The sequence below is a fragment of the Coturnix japonica genome, chromosome 1, assembly GCF_054131305.1.
Source record: "Coturnix japonica strain WE chromosome 1, WE-NBRP24, whole genome shotgun sequence".
Taxonomy (NCBI): Eukaryota; Metazoa; Chordata; class Aves; order Galliformes; family Phasianidae; genus Coturnix; species Coturnix japonica.
The window spans coordinates 50,802,942-50,818,767 of record NC_140663.1 but is presented as its reverse complement, the minus strand read 5'-3'; the positions used below and the strand labels follow the sequence as shown (position 1 = coordinate 50,818,767).

Below are 15,826 nucleotides of genomic sequence, written 5' to 3'. Positions count from 1 at the left end.
CAATATTCTGTCTCTCTTGAGATCTTCAAATAGCTTTGCAAGATGAGGGAATCTAATCAACTGCCTAATACTATCCAGAATTAATTCATGTTTGAGCTAGAATATGCAGCTAGAAGACTCTAATTTTCATTTAGAGATAGGAACCTACTAGCCCACAACATGTAGTAGTCAAAGGAGTATATTATCTCCAAGGAGGAAGGATTGTCACGGAATGGAATAAAAAAATTCCCGTATAATATATCAAATCTTCAAATTATGTAAATCAAGTCAGAATCTCTGAAGCACAAAGAACTACTCTGATGTATGACATATGACATATGCGTCCAGACTTTTTCTTTGTTTTTAAGGAAAGCTTTGAACTTCATTGTAATGCTAATGTTGAAATAAGAGGTGGGGATTACATTTGTTAGGCTATGATGAAGTGTGCTGTACTTTGTACCTGATAAGAAAAATGTGTTTATTTATTAGGTGGGGAGTAGGGAAGATTTATGTCCTTAATGATGTATTTGCCTTTCTTTTGTGTATTCGGTGTCTTGCAAATGACAACTTTGTAACTAATGCAACTTTGCTTAATTGCATCCTATTTTCTTCAACACCGGTGGGGACACGAATTTTCAAGGGGATTTCCTAAAGCAAAAACTTGAAGGAATAAAAATAATCTACAACATGGATGAAAGTACAAAGGAATGACAGTAAAAAGACAAATTGGATGGATGCTAGAAAGTGATTTTTTTTTTTTGCCATTTAGCAGCCATTTTCACTCAATAATTTTGAAGGTGTAAGGATTATTGGATTGGGTTCTTTTTTGTTTTTTGTTTTTTTTTTGTTTTTGGTTGTTTGTTTTGCATTTAAAAATTGGGTTAAAAAATCAAAGATATTAGACATGGTACAATAAACTAATTTGGATTAAGTATTTTTTCTTTCTTTTTTTTTTTTTTTTTTTTTTTTTTTCCCTGTAGGATCTGAGTTATACCAGACATTCAGAACTTGAATGAACAATGGAGAAGCACTAAACAAATTACCTGGTTGAGTTTGAGTAGCAATCATATAGCAGTAGCACAAGTGTTACCATAGGCAGCCTAGCAACACTTGGGACCCAAGGTAATGCTTGGCAGCTGAAAAACGTGCTTTACTGTTCAGATACATAAAGGAGTTATTTAGAAGTGATCCTAGCTCTCTCCTTAGCATTAGCTCGCAGGTCTGAATGACAGAGAAAAGAGCCTCCCTGAGAAGCTGACAGTTCAAGGATGCAAAGGAAAAAATTGCAAGGACACACATGGAAAACTTGAGTTATGCTCAAGTAAATTTGATTCACTGTAAATGTCACTGCAGATAAAGCTTGTCAAGAAGGGTGCAAGCGTAGACAGGACTTGGAGGGTGAGCTCTCTACTGGCAGGATGCATCCTTAGAAGAAATCTATTGTGAAGACTTCAGTTGATATTCATTTTTTAGATCAGCTAGTGACCTGATGCCCACATGGACAGGTCACGTGGATTTCTTACAGGGCAGGAAGTTGGAAGCTGAACAACCTGCTTGGAGCATGAATTTCATCTGTAAAATCATGGACAGCATATGCAAGTGTTGATACTTCTGTTCTCTCTCCATCTTTTGGCGTGATCGGTAAGAAGGCATTTTTCTTCATATCACTCTTTGTCAAGAATAACAAAGTCCAATGGAAAACACTCTGTATCATTTTAGACATTGAAATACTGCAACAAGGCTTGATAGACAAAAAGCCAGCAACTGGTACATGATTAAATTATTACAATCAATCATGTTAGGGGATGTGAGACAGTGCTGGTGAGCTCTTATCTGAGGCATATCAAAACAACTCTGAGCTGTATTATATTAACAAAGAGATCCTCCTTCTTTTTGCTAGCAGTGTCAATCAGTACAGCACTGACAGCATAAAGTGGCTACAAAGACTCCGGGTGTCTGCTCCTCCGTCAGAGGAGCAATCTTGCTCCTGGTCAGGGAGCCTGGAAGTTTTCTGCATCTGTTTTTATTAAAAAATCAACTCCTGATTTCAGCTATGATTGTGCTCCTGAAACTTGCTTTTCATACTAAGTATTCTAGGCTTTGTCTCTGACCAAAGATAAATCTTTATCTAATGTCTAAAATGTATTACAAAATTCTCAAATCCTCAGTTCATTTAATCAACATTAAAGATATATTTTGTTACTTTAATTAAAAACTGTTGTTATGTAGCACTTAGGCATTAAGCTAAAGCACTTCAGTTCACCATGCTGGAGTGATTACTTACAGTTTTTATCCATCTTGTCTACAACAGGTATTGTATTATTCATATGATAGCTAATCACCTCCTGGCAAGTAAAAAACCTCACATTTGCTAGCACTGTGATGCTAGTGCATACTCCACGAGAACTTTCTACCGGGCACTTCACTTGTGACTCTGGAATTCTCAGGTATCTCAATGGGAAACAAGGGAGTGAGGGTTATCTGGACTATTGTGCATGCAGACACTGACATTTGCTCATATGCTGAACTGGAAAGATGCACACCAGCCCTGATTCAAAACACACAAGTGTTACCAGCGCTCCAGATCTGAAGTGATACTTCAGGCCTCTTGCTGAGATGCATTAGTTGAAGGGTTGCAGCCTGCTAAGCTACTGTGGTTATCATGATGGACATCAAGAGAAAAATTCTTCTCAGAAAAAGTGGTGCTGCAGCGGCATAGGCTGCCCAGGTAGGTCATGCAGTCACCATCCCTGGAGGTGTTCCAGAACCGTGTGGATGTGGCACTGAGTGACATGGTCAGTAGGCATGGTGGGGATGGGCTGGTGGTTGAACTAGATGATCGTAGTGGTCTTTTCCAACTTTAACAACTCTGTGATTCTATGATTATATCATCACTTTAATCTTACATCACCTTTGAGAAATGAAGTCACTATGATCTCTCAACGAGGAATGCTGTCATCTCTGGAGCAGTATGAACAGGTTGATTTTTGTAGGTGAAGAGAGCTGCTCTTCTAGTTGAGTTGTGGACTTGCAAGGTTCTCATTTTTACATAAGACAGAAGAGAAGAAAGGTGTGGACAACACCAGGGAGTTTTCACCTGAGAACCTTCTCTTACCCCAAACAAACTATTACTACCTCTGAATGCTCAAGAATGAAATATCCATGTGAGGCACAGAGAGGAAAAGCTAATGTAATATTAAAACAAGAAATATCCATTCTGTCAAATGAAATGCCCTGCCGTTTGATCCCATTTACTGGAGTAAGGCTTCATATCAAAGCATCTTGGGTTTTAAATTACATGTCAGAAGTAATTTTGCACTGCGGACATGAAATGTGGGACTGTCCTTTAAGGGAACAAAATAGCAGCTCAAAGTGGCTGACTAATGGTGAGCTCAATTGCGTAATGGCTCCAAGTCTGGCATTTTTCCACCTCTGCAATAGGGTGTTTGGAAAATAGCCATGGATGCTGACAGCAAGGTCCATTGCTGACATGGTATCTCTGTCTCCCTTGGAAGGCATCCTTACTTTGCAAGAGGACTCAAAAAGGAGAGCACGGCCTCAAATTTTTTAGGATTTTGTGACAGTAACTGCAGAGAGCTCATTTCAGGGAGGACCTGCAGTATTTGTGCACTAAAGGACTTCTGCGTTTCACATGCAGATTGAGAGACAGACATCCAGTGACCATGCACCATCACTGGTTTTCTGAGTTCCTTCAGAATCCACCGGTCTGTGAATGTAATAGCAGAAAACTAGGTTTCTTTTCCCTTCCTTCTCTTTCTTACAGAATAACATTTCTGAATACATATTCAAACTTACTTCAAGAGCTTTTCTTCCTCTTACATGCCATTCATTGACCATGATTTATTATCCAGCCTTATTGTATCCATGCTAACAGTGTGCCTGTTGGGATTTGAAGACACAACTAGAGCCTGTGTTTCTATTGTTGTACTTTCTGTCTCTCTGTGTCTGAATTTTCATGCTAGAAGCAATTTTAAGGATGATTATCTTCCTGTTCTTTACATTAAAAGCTTTGAACACCTAGAATAGATGGTAATCCCTACAGGCAATTTTAATTAGGTTTTCTCTCATTGGTTACCATCCATAATACTCTTGCTTCTAGAAGCAGATATGGGCTGCATTGTGCAAGGTTCTGTATGAATCTGGGGAAAGGGATCCACTTCAGCCACCTTTAGCTATATGAAAGCAAAACACGTACACTGAGGTGTGGAAAGAATTCTCTCTACATTGTTGAAATACAATAGGGATGTTCTAGCTCATTCTAGGATACATATTTTGGAAAGGTGGAATGAGTCTTTTGGGAATGCCTCTGTCTGTCTATTAATTGTAGCAATCTAAACAAGGAGATTGGTTTTGATGATTTGCTCTCAGGTGGCTTGAGCGAGAACCATCCTGGTGAGTGCCCTTTTTCACATCAGGAAAAGACAGACTTTATCCAACTAATTCCAGTTTCAACCAAAACAATGGGGCAAGAAGGCCATTAGAAAAACAGTACTAATTGATGAAATGATTTACTTGTTCCAAACTAGAGAGGAAATTGGCTTTCAGACCTCCTGTCCCCTTAGCTTAGTACTCACCAGATAGCATCAAGGACCTCAGCAAGTCTGAAAGCTGGAGATTCAAAGAACAGCTCCCCGGTTTGATGGAGATGAGAGGCGGTTTTTATGCTCTGAGAAACAATGCCAAAGGCAACTGTTTGCAAAACTTTCTACAATCTTTGTATCTTAATTTCCTCACCGAAGGAGAAGGGTTTGAGGATTCTTTTCAGATATATTTAATCTGATTTTCTCCCTATAGGAGGCTCTTCACACTAGAGTTACTTTTTAGCATGTCATTTTCCATGTGATTGTCCAAATGCAGCCTCTGATTTTGTCACAGTCTGACATCTGCACCAGATACTCCATCCTCAAGAGCCTCTCCTTGATGGCTTTTTAATCAGATGAATGGTCAATTACAGAGTTGGATTGAGTGAGTTAAGTACAATGGATCATGTTTCTCTTCATTTTTACTCTCTCTTTCCATTTACAGATTGTCTGGGAATAGATGAGGATTTCCTCAAATGTATTTGTTATTTGAAATAATTCATACATTTTGCTAGCAAATAATTCTTAGCCGGTAGATTGTTCACAAGTGATTTGTTGAGGATATTTGGAATGCATGCAGTGTTGCTTAGATGCATAATTCTCTTCATATTGTTACTGTGCCCTGATTGTATAATTTATACAACAAAATACAGGGCAAATTATGAATTTTACAATTGCTTGCACAATGAGAAATTTACTCTCAGTGAATATTTGCAGATTCAATCTTAACATTCATTTTTCATGAGCATTCATTCTGGCAAAGCTGCTTTGCTAAAATGTTTCTGGAAAGCAAACACCAAAAGGAACTTAAATGCAGACAAAAGGAAGGGAAAACAAGCATGCATTCACTGAAAAGCACTTGTTGGATTCAACCAGCACTGCCGCTGTGTTGTTTTGCCCAAACCTCCATCATGAGCTGTTCTGAAGACTGAAAGTGACTTTCAGCATAAGAGTGAGTAAAACCAAACATCCATGTGAGTCCATTGCAGCACAGTGATTCAGGACTCGAAGTCTCGCACGGCCAGTGCACACCATGCTACTGAGAGCAGCCCTGTGCTGACAGCTCCAGAGCATTCCCCTGAGAAATCTCAGCCTGTTGGCCTGGGGTTTGATTTTATATTTTAATTCCCTTGCAGTTCAGCTCATCAAGTCACTCAAGCAAAGTATGACAAAGCCTGAAAGCCCTGGAGGCATTACTTATTTATTTTTACAAATCCTGCAATAAGTCAGTTTAGTTGTTTTGAGCTTTTATAATATTGGATTCTTTTCATTTTGTTTTTGTTTTGCTTTTTTTAGCTGTGGTGTCCTTTGATTCTAAGCCTCAGAGTAGCCCTGGTGGCTAAGACACCTGGTATTCAGTCTAAGTGCTCAGCATTCTCACCTGCCACTGGTCTCCTACTCACCTGTGGAATGGCAGGGAGCAGAAATGCTAGCAGAGCTTTTGTATTGAATCATACATAATCTGAAGCCAATATTTTCAATTAACCTTGCCATTTTTCTGTGCACACTCATGTTTGCCTATGTTAAGCACTGGCTGAACAACCAGGCAATTTCCCTGATATACGCAGTCCATATCCTCCATCTGTGGTTGAAACCTAGAGTTATTAATTCTGAGTATAATTTTACAAGCTACTTACTAGTGCTGGGGGAAGCCCAGTTCTGCCCTGCTGCTTCCTCTGGCTCCAGAGGGTTGTCATTCTGGATTCCTTCCTTCTGCAGAGCTGGTAGTATGAGTCCAGCCAATTTTTACTGTAAGCAGTGGAGCTTTAATTTGACCCTACATTCCAGGATATTCTGGGCTATTTTCTCCCTTTTTGTGAAAAAACACTGAAATATGGGGAATTACAGCAACCTTGAAGTTGGCTGTATCTGTCTATCTGACTGATATACGTCATGTCAGTTAATGGTCTTGCCACCACACACAGGGATTGCCTGCAGCTTCCTACATACACTGCACATGTCCTTGCACCAGTGATACTCCTTCCCTCTGTGGCAGAATGCATGGTGCAGTGCATGCCTTCAGGAGTGAGATGGTTGGCCCAGAAACTGATTGCCACCACTGTAACAGAGGTGTAAGAGCATGCCCACTCCAGACATGGAAGCGAAAGAGGACAAATTCTTGCTTTTCAGCCTGCATGAAGCAGCCTGCCCGTGCTGTGGCTGCTCTCTCTGCAGACTTTAATTAACTTTCCTGACTGAGCAGAGCCGTTGCTAATGAAGCGGCTAATTTTGAGAGCAGGGGGCATATTCCATCATTTAATGTGTTCGTGTGATTCCAGTATCCCATAATGCCTTGTTTTCTTCATCACTTAGTTCCTTCTCTTTTCTTTCTTTTTATTCAATATATATATATCTAACTCTGACTCTTTCCCCACATGGGTGTCTGTGCTCTGGCTTCAATTACATTTCTGAAAAAACCTATTTGAGGCAGATACAAAGCTCCAGTTCAAGATTTACCAATATCTAATCTCAGGAGAAAAGTGCCATGAAACGTAGAAAACCCCAAACTGGATTTATGTGCTCACTTGAAATTAACACATCTCTGAATGAGATTTTTCTCCTTCCTCAGAATGGATTCTGTCCATAAATACTCTGAAGAAAATAAAATAAACTAGTTTGTCTGTTGTTGTTCAGCATTTGCTGTTTTCAAGACACTGTGATTTTTGCTGGGGAGCAAAGGTGGCACCTCTGGCTGGAGGTTTAATATCTGACACAGCCAGAGGCTGTAAAAAGGTTTACATATGGATGTAAACCTCACCAATGTAGTATCCTGAAAGCTTTTTTCCATTGCTTTGTGTCTTTTTTTTAAACTATCCCTTATCCTCAAGCCTGCTTGTCCTAGCAACTTCAGATGAAAGCTCTTGAAGTCAATTTTGAGAGAAGGAAAAACTCAGAGGGAGCTATCTAGGAAACTCAATAACTTCAAAATGACACAGTCTCTGGAAGATACTGAAAGTCTCAGTGAGGGCTGAAGGAAGTCTACATTTCCAGCTGAAAAGACAAATACAACTACAGTCCTTTACAATGCTGAGCTTAAACATCTTCAAATGGGAGAAGATGGGTTTGCCATAAGGTGGGCAAATATTCTACCAGGCAATCCCATTAACCTCTCTACTGTTTATTTCTCCTTTCCAGGCACTGCCTCTTCCAGGCAACTCCTAGAAACAACTCACAGTCACTGATGAAGCGGGAGCATCCAGACCAATGTCCAGCTCTAGAGAACCCTGGAAAATGGGAGAACCTTGACATACTGTCTGCTTGGATGTCAGAGACAAAAGAAACAGCTGGGACCAAGTTAGGAACTGTGATTATAAATCTCAGCATCCAGCAGCAAGAATCAGGTAAACTGTTGGAAGCCACATGACTTTTGTGGGAAATTTATTACAGAAACACAGAATCATTAAGGCTGGGAAAGACCTCTAAGATCACCTGGTCCAACCAGCAGCCCATCCCCACCATGCCCACTGACCACGTCCCTCAGTGCGACATCCACACGGTTCTGGAATACCTCCAGGGATGGTGACTACACCACCTCCCTAAGCAGCCTATTCCAGCTAATCGCTTCTCTTTCTGAGAAGAAATTTCTTCCTAATATCTATGGCCTGAAGAAAAAGTTCTGCAGACCACTCACACTTGCCTGGATCCCAAGGCAAGGAAAGAAGGGAAGCCTACAATAGGAGGGTAGGCTGTATTAGTGGTAGCTTTTTGCTCAATTGTCATTCATTTAATTTGTAATTTAGAAATTAGTAATTTAGAAATGAGAAGATGTTTTTGTGATTTATCCAGAGGAAATTTCCTGAGGTATGAAGCTTGCTAAAATGAAAGATGATATCATGTGATTAGAAAGATGATCATTGTGCTCTGGGCAGAGGTTAGAAGTACACCTCTCTGCTCTTAAATTCTGTGTGCCTTTCCTTCAACGTCATGCATGCTGCTGGATGGGGGGCTTGGGGTTACTGATCCCACCATTTGGCAGGTTGTTTGAGACTGACATTGTCCTGCTTTCTCAAGCAATGTGCTGTTTTTCTTTGTTTTACAAAGGTGAAGACATTGCGTGGGAGGGGAGAAAAGAAGGGAAAAGTTAGAAATGTGAAAAATGTGAGAAATGTGAGAAGGGAGTAAACAGAAGGTGAAACAGTCAAGGGCATGACATGGAACAGCTCCTTTGTGCCAGAAGCCAAGAAGCAGCAAGGGCTATGTCCATCAGAGCAGCCAGGTAGAGACAAAGGTTTTATGTATATAAAGGAACTGATATTTTTCAGATTTGAATGGATGTTTGGATAAAGAATGAAGAGATGAACAGGACCAGAAAGTCAAAGAATATTGTTTGAGGTACGTCTCTTATATGTTGTAATTTAGGGATCAATCTCACTATCTCACTATTACTGTTGTTACTGAGAAGAAAAACAACAACAGAAGAAAACCTAACTCTGGAGATTCTAATGATATTTTATGGAGAACTGAGGGGCTCCTCAGGAAAATTTAAAAAAAAATAATTAAAAAAATTTAAAAAATAAATAAAAAATTAAAAAAAAAGAAAGAAAAAAGAAAAAAAAGAAAAAGAAATAATATGATATTTTCCAGCACAATCCACGCAGCTGATTAAGACTGAAGAGACCCAGTCAACAGTCTGCCACTGATTGGCCGTGTAAAGTTGAGTAACTTACTTATCCACTCTGGGACTTACTTTCCTCTCCTAATATCTGTAAGTCAAAGTCTCTCTTACCGTGACCCCACACAGCAGCTAAAAAGACAGATTCTGATTCTGGTTTTGGTTCACGGCTTAGTGATGCTAAAGAACCACAAATACAAGTGCCAATAATGAAATAAAAGTAAACATGAAATACAGCATCATCTTATTAACCATTACCAAAACTGCAATATTTTACTTTTAGTTGTTCATTGACTGTATTGATTCCAGCCTTCTTTAAAGCAGTACTCAGTTCAAAGGCGCTTACTTACTTTAACAGTTTCTCATTAGAAGGGAATATACTGACAGCAGATATTGCCCCTAGTATACAGAAGTTAAAACATACTGGAAACTTATACTTTTGTCTTGTACATTTTAATGCAGAGGGAGAAGTATTGCTACTAAGCCAGGAGCAGGAGGTATTTTTAGTTGCTGAATATTAATGAATCAACAACTTCCCAATCTTTCATGAGATTGTGAAGAATATGGAAGAACCAAACTGTGCTAAAAAGAAGGTAACTATTAAAAACTGCTGTAGGAATAAAAAAAACTAACAACAAATACATCATTTGAGCTTCTACTTCATTTCACTTGTAGACCGGCAATGTTCAAGAACTGCATCTCACAAAGAGTCCTCTAGCGACAGAGTAATACACTGCAAGTGTTTATAGGTCCTGTAGGATGTCAAAATCATTCCTGTTTGGAAAGTATCATTGTCACAGAATCACAGAACCACAGAATCAGTAAGGCTGGGAATGACCTCTACGATCACCCAACCGCCAGCCCATCCCCACCATTCCCACTGACCATGTCCCTCAATGCCACATCCACATGGTTCTGGAACACCGCCAAGGACGTGACTGCACCACCTCCCTGGGCAGCCTGTGCCACTGCAGCACTGCTCTTCCAGGAAAGAAATCTTTCCTGATATCCAGCCTGAACATCTCCTGGCACAACTTAAGGTTTCACAATTATTATAAAAGACAGAGACTTGTCTGTAACATTCAGTAGTGAACTGACATACTTAAGTAAAATTCTGAGTCTCCGTTTTCTCCTTGAGTTAAAGAGTTCTGTTTAATTACAATAATCTTGCACTGCACTCTTGCACACTCTGGATAGAACTGTTTGTTCATCATTTGGACTTAGAAAAAACAATTTTTTACTCTCACTTTAAATGAAGTTAACACAGTACCAAAAATTACACAGGGGAAGTGAAGAGGCAAACTATTTAAAACAATATATTTCAAAGCTGTAATAATTTGGGAGATCAAGGTTTCATCTGGCTAGGCACTGTACCAAGAAGAAATAGATATTACCCTGTTGATATTATTTGTTTTTCCCTCTTATTGTTCACTCCTGGAAATACACAGGGTAATAACCAAAATCCCTATCTCTAACCTCTCCAAAGTCAGTGAAAGCCCATAGACTTTCTAAGGCAGAGCTTACACCCAGCTCATCATCTTGAAAAGCCACTAGTGCACCTGCATTACGTGGAGGACATACAGCCTTATCTCTTTTCTTATTACACCTCCTGAACATGCACCCCTACCAGGCAAAGCTCCACTCTTGGTCATACTCGTGCAACCGAAAACTTTTCTTAACACCCAAGATAAATGGGAGATAATAAAGCTCTGCTTTTACAGCACTTTTCATGCAGAATGGATCCTTAAGCACTTTACTGAGTTAAATCACACAGTTAGAGAATTAAATAATGTAAATTTAATTTTTTTCTTTTCTTGCTTTAAAGCATTACTACTTGTTTTATTGCTACTGTCCAAACTGAATAATTCTTGCCCTCCTTTTTTAGTGCTATTATTTAATATTTATATACCAGTGCTGATCAGAGGCCTCAATAAGACTAGTCTAGGTGGTGCACTGACTGAAGAGTTGCACATCACGCTTCTCAGGAGCAGATCCTTCAGAGGTGAATTTTACTGAAGTCATTGGCAAAATGTTCATTAGTTTCACATAGGTCATTACAGAGACATGATCCAAGTAGAGATACCTGGTGATCCCATGACCCCAGTCTGACTATTGATGGTGTGTTTGTGAATTTAAAGATCCCGAGATGTTTTTCTGGATGCTCAGCACCTGGAGTTGTAGCAATCAGCTTGGCTCACACTCCAAGTGCAAGCATGGCAGCTAGGTGTTCAGTGTGCACCATGCCAAAGAACAGAGAGCTCTGCAGAAATCCTGGCCATAGAGATGAGCTGAAAGATGATGTGTGTGAAAGGCTTAACAATCCTGATACAGTATTTATTGAGGCACGGCAAAAGCTCTATCAAGAGGCAAATAATTAGTACTGAAATGCTCAGCCTACGTGTAGCCAAGAGGCCAAAGGCTTGGACAGATATTCAGATCTACATGCTAGGTTACTGAGCACAAGTTTGCTGAGAGGAGTGACTAGCTCTGGCTCAGACATGAGACATACTGGAGCCACAGGGCTCACATGTACAAGCCTCAGTGCAAGAACTAAGGCCATGCTTTATTTCCACAATTATTTCTGGAGTGATAACTTTTGGCTCCCTGCAGTTTGCCAACAGAGCTGTAGATTCCTGAAAAATTGCTTCGAGTGTACTGACCTTTCTATTCTGAGCCACCTTTCACTCATCCCTTAGAAACAGCAGCAGGCCCCAGGAGAGCACAGCCTGCAGGCTGCAAACCACTGCCCTAGATACTTCTCAGGCAGTTCTAAAGCACCAGCTGCCCCCAGGCTGCAGAAAATCTGACTTTAGCACAACCTTTCTGGAGAGGCAGACCCTGACAGAAAAAACACCCTTTGGGAAGGCTTCAGTAAAGTAATCCTTCATGGGCAGTGGCCTGCAGCCAAGTGCCAACCCCTCTTTCATTTAGTAGAAGCTCATCTCTACACACTTCATCTTATCACATGCTGGATAAACACTGAGGGCTGCTCTGAAAGTAATGCTTCCTATTTTATTATGTTGGCCCACAATGTCAGAGGCGGATGTTGATGGTATATTAGCGAAAGTTGAACTCTCCCACCAATATCCTGTTACATGTTGTTGCCGTGCAACAGATGGCAGCAGAGGGGCAGTCTGACAAAATGACATCTGTCAAGGAAACTCACATGAACTTAAGTTGTGGCACTGAATTCCTCCACATGGAAAAATGGCATCCATTGACACTTGCTGAACATTTATGGAAACCAATCAGTGGATCTGAACACAGTGAGGTGTGGTGCATTTCAGCAGTTGTGACAGTGACGTGGAAGACAAGCCAAGTTCTGAATGGCCATATCAGTCTGAAGACCATGAAGCACACTGTCAGTCCTGGCTGCACTGTCCTACCATACCCACTGTATAGCCTGGATTTGGCACCTTCTAACTTCCATTTAATCAGACCAATGAAAGATAGATTGCGTGGGCAACCTTCTCCTTGCAATGGTAGCTGTGAAACAGTGGGTCATTTCTACTGTTGCAGATTGTTGCAACTGTGGCATGCAGGCCCCTGTTCATCTCTTATGATAACTTTTATCTATTGGTGGTGATTATGTTGAAAAATAGTGTTTTGTAGCTGAGAATTTAATCTATCAAACAGTTTAATTGTGCTCTATGTATCTGTTGTAGTTTCCCTGGAAATACACAGGAAGCCTCACTTTCAGAGCAACATACACTGTCCAGTGGACTTTCATGAACCTATATATACCTCTTTTTTCTCTTACTCTTTGCCAAAGTCTGAACAGAACATTTTCAGTGGATTTTTTTTCTTCATTTTGTCAGTCCAGTGAAATAAAATCATATCAAGAGACTGTATTGATTTTCCAACACATTCTGAGGGAAAACAGGTTTCTTGTCAACTTCCTTTTCTCCTGGCTGCCCACCCATGAAATGCTGCACAGCCAAAAGGCTACTAGCTCTGGGAATTTCTGAGCCCTCTGCAAAGCGGGCACCACTAAACCCTGATAACTCCTTACTGTCATTGAGGAGATGCCTGACCACTAAGTGTCTCAGGAAGCACTACTGATTTAATGAAGAAAAAACTGCAATGCAGTAAAATTTTAGGAGTTTTGTCATAGGACAATCTTAAGACTTGACTCTAATGCAATTGACCCTGTCCCGACAATCTTCTCCAACTCATATGCATCCTTCATGTGACACAGTTGCACTCCTTTTTATGGCCTTCCACAGTTCAGTCACCTTTTATCTAATGGAAGATCCCCTTCCTTCTCACCATTGCCAGGCTGTTATATAGGTGGTAACTAAATGAATGTTAACAAGGATGGTAACAAATGTACAGAAGGTATAAGCAAGAGAGAAACTCACCAGTGGTGATGCCTTTGCTGAGGAAGCTGGGGCAATCTTCGCTGACAAGCAAACTCCAAGAGATGCTGCCTTAGTGAGGGTCAGCCCTTAAATGAGATCCCAGAGGAGGTGGAGTCGAGCTCCACCCCTACCGGGAGCACAGCTACATAACTTTCACCTGTGCTCCCGCAGCTGACCCAACACTTGCCTCAGCTGATTAATCAGTGGTTCAGCTGTGATTACCAATCTCCCATACAGCTGTGTTTCACCAAAGCCCTCTGTTTTTCCTGAAAACTCTTCTCCAAAAGATTTATGCTCAATTAACGCTTCCAAAAATCTTATTTCCCTACTTCACTCCAGTCAAGCACACTAAGACGCTGCAGAAAAGCAGAGAACAGCATGAACGTGTGTTTTCCTGTGAAAGCTCTTGCCCTTGCATCTCCCTGCCGATTCTCTGTTACTGTCTATAGCATTTACCTGCAGACAAACAAGTGAAAGGACAAGATGTGTCTGAAAAGAACAAAAGCCCCAAGAAAACCCTGAAGCACTTTTCCATTCCTGCAGAGAATAGCCCTCCAGGAGTAAAAAAAAAATCCTCTGAACACCCTAAGAGAAGTGTCCTTTACAGCTTTCAAGTCAAGAAAGTCTTCCCCTAAATTTAAGACTCCCTTCTACCCAACTTGATTTGGAGCACTCAGCTGAAGGGCCTGGAGCAGCTTCCACTTGCAAGGGGGGGAAATACAAGGAGTCCTTTCCCAAGCTATTCCAAATGGCTTTGCCCAAGGGAGACTTTTTCAATTGACTTTGCCTCAGATCTCAATATGGCACTCACACATACCATCAAAGCATTTGTGTGCATTGAAGTTCTGCAGCGGTGAGGAGAACAGTTGTTCAGATTGGCCAATTATGGCTATGCAAAGCTTCTACAGGATTGGTTTTACAAAGAACTGTACTTGCTGGTTTTGAGACCTGTATGAGAAATTGGTAATCACAGCCTGAAGCTTGATTAATCAGCTGAGGCAAGTGTCGGGTCAGCTGTGGAAGCACAGGTGAGAGTAATTTAGCTGTGCTCCCGGAAGGGGTAGAGCTTGACTCCACCTCCTCTAGACCTCATTTAAGGGCTGACCACCACTAAGATAGCATCTCTTGGAGATTGCTCTCTGGTCTCCACCAGAGCATTACCTCAGCATTTCCCAGTGAAAGCATCCATCTTAGTGAGTTTTTCCTTCTAAATAACCTTTTGAATTTCTGTTGCTTTCTTTGCTACCATCTTTGTATCATTTTACCTTACAGAGACCAAATAGGGTTTTCTGAGACTGAAATCACACTCTGAAATTAAGGTACTGAAATTTTTATTTTTTATTTTCTTTTTTAAAAGTAGCTCTATACATGAAATGTCAGAATTTGGCAATTACATGAAAGAGATTGTGGGAAAACATGTGGCATACTGGTTTGTTGTCACTTGTGAAAGTGTTGAGGACACGGTTCCTCTTTCTTGCTTTTATTCAACTGTTCAGATTTTCAGCTCTTGCTCAGGAAAATATTCTGTGACAATCTGTGGGTACATGGGTTTCCTAATACTTTACTCTTTATTTTTTTTAATGCTTTGTTCTCATACAATTTTACTTAGTAAATTTATTACCCTTCTGAAAAGTTTGTTTAGAAAAGAAAACAACACAGTTTCTGAAGCTGATGCAGGATAGTGAAACTGGAAATGGATTGAGGACTACAGCACAGATGCTGTGGGGAAGGTGGACAAGACCATTCTGCCATACAGCAGGGGCTGTCTCAGCTGCTTGAACTCTTATTCATAAGGGCTTTCACATCTTCTGACTCACAGAGGCCTTAGCACAGTGTTGTATCTGGTCATTTTTTTGAGGACAGTCAACATCACCATGCCACCACTGCACAGGATATTCTACAGCAAGGTTTCTCTGTGGTCGCTGCCTACAGAGACTCAGAGGTGCCCTATTAAGCTCTGCCATTTATGATGCTGTTGTTCTGACTGTTAAGTCAAGCAACAACTTTAGATCTAATTTCCTTTCCATTATAATCTATAACAGGGCACTATCATGATTGCTTCTGCCATGCTCTCAAGCACATATTATATCTGTTGTGTGGGAAATAAAGACATAATGCCATTTCTAACTTGGTTGTCTTCTCTCCTTAATATTTTAATAGATGCCTAATGTAACTTTTATGTTCAGAAAGAGTTCATTAGTTTACAAATTAGCAGCCTGAAGTGAATGTTGTTACCATCGAGTGACTTTCCATTTCTAGCAATATGCCTGCTT

The 15,826-nt window shown here is 40.5% G+C and overlaps 1 long non-coding RNA gene across 1 annotated transcript; it reads left to right on the top strand.

Annotated features, from left to right (window-relative positions):
* The first annotated feature begins 2,301 nt into the window (after nucleotides 1-2,301).
* On the top strand, nucleotides 2,302-15,592 carry LOC146762409 (uncharacterized). Its single transcript, XR_014942313.1, has 4 exons — nucleotides 2,302-2,426; nucleotides 7,716-7,921; nucleotides 8,843-8,912; nucleotides 15,187-15,592. It is a non-coding gene; the product is annotated as an uncharacterized LOC146762409 (long non-coding RNA).
* The last annotated feature ends 234 nt before the right edge of the window (nucleotides 15,593-15,826 follow it).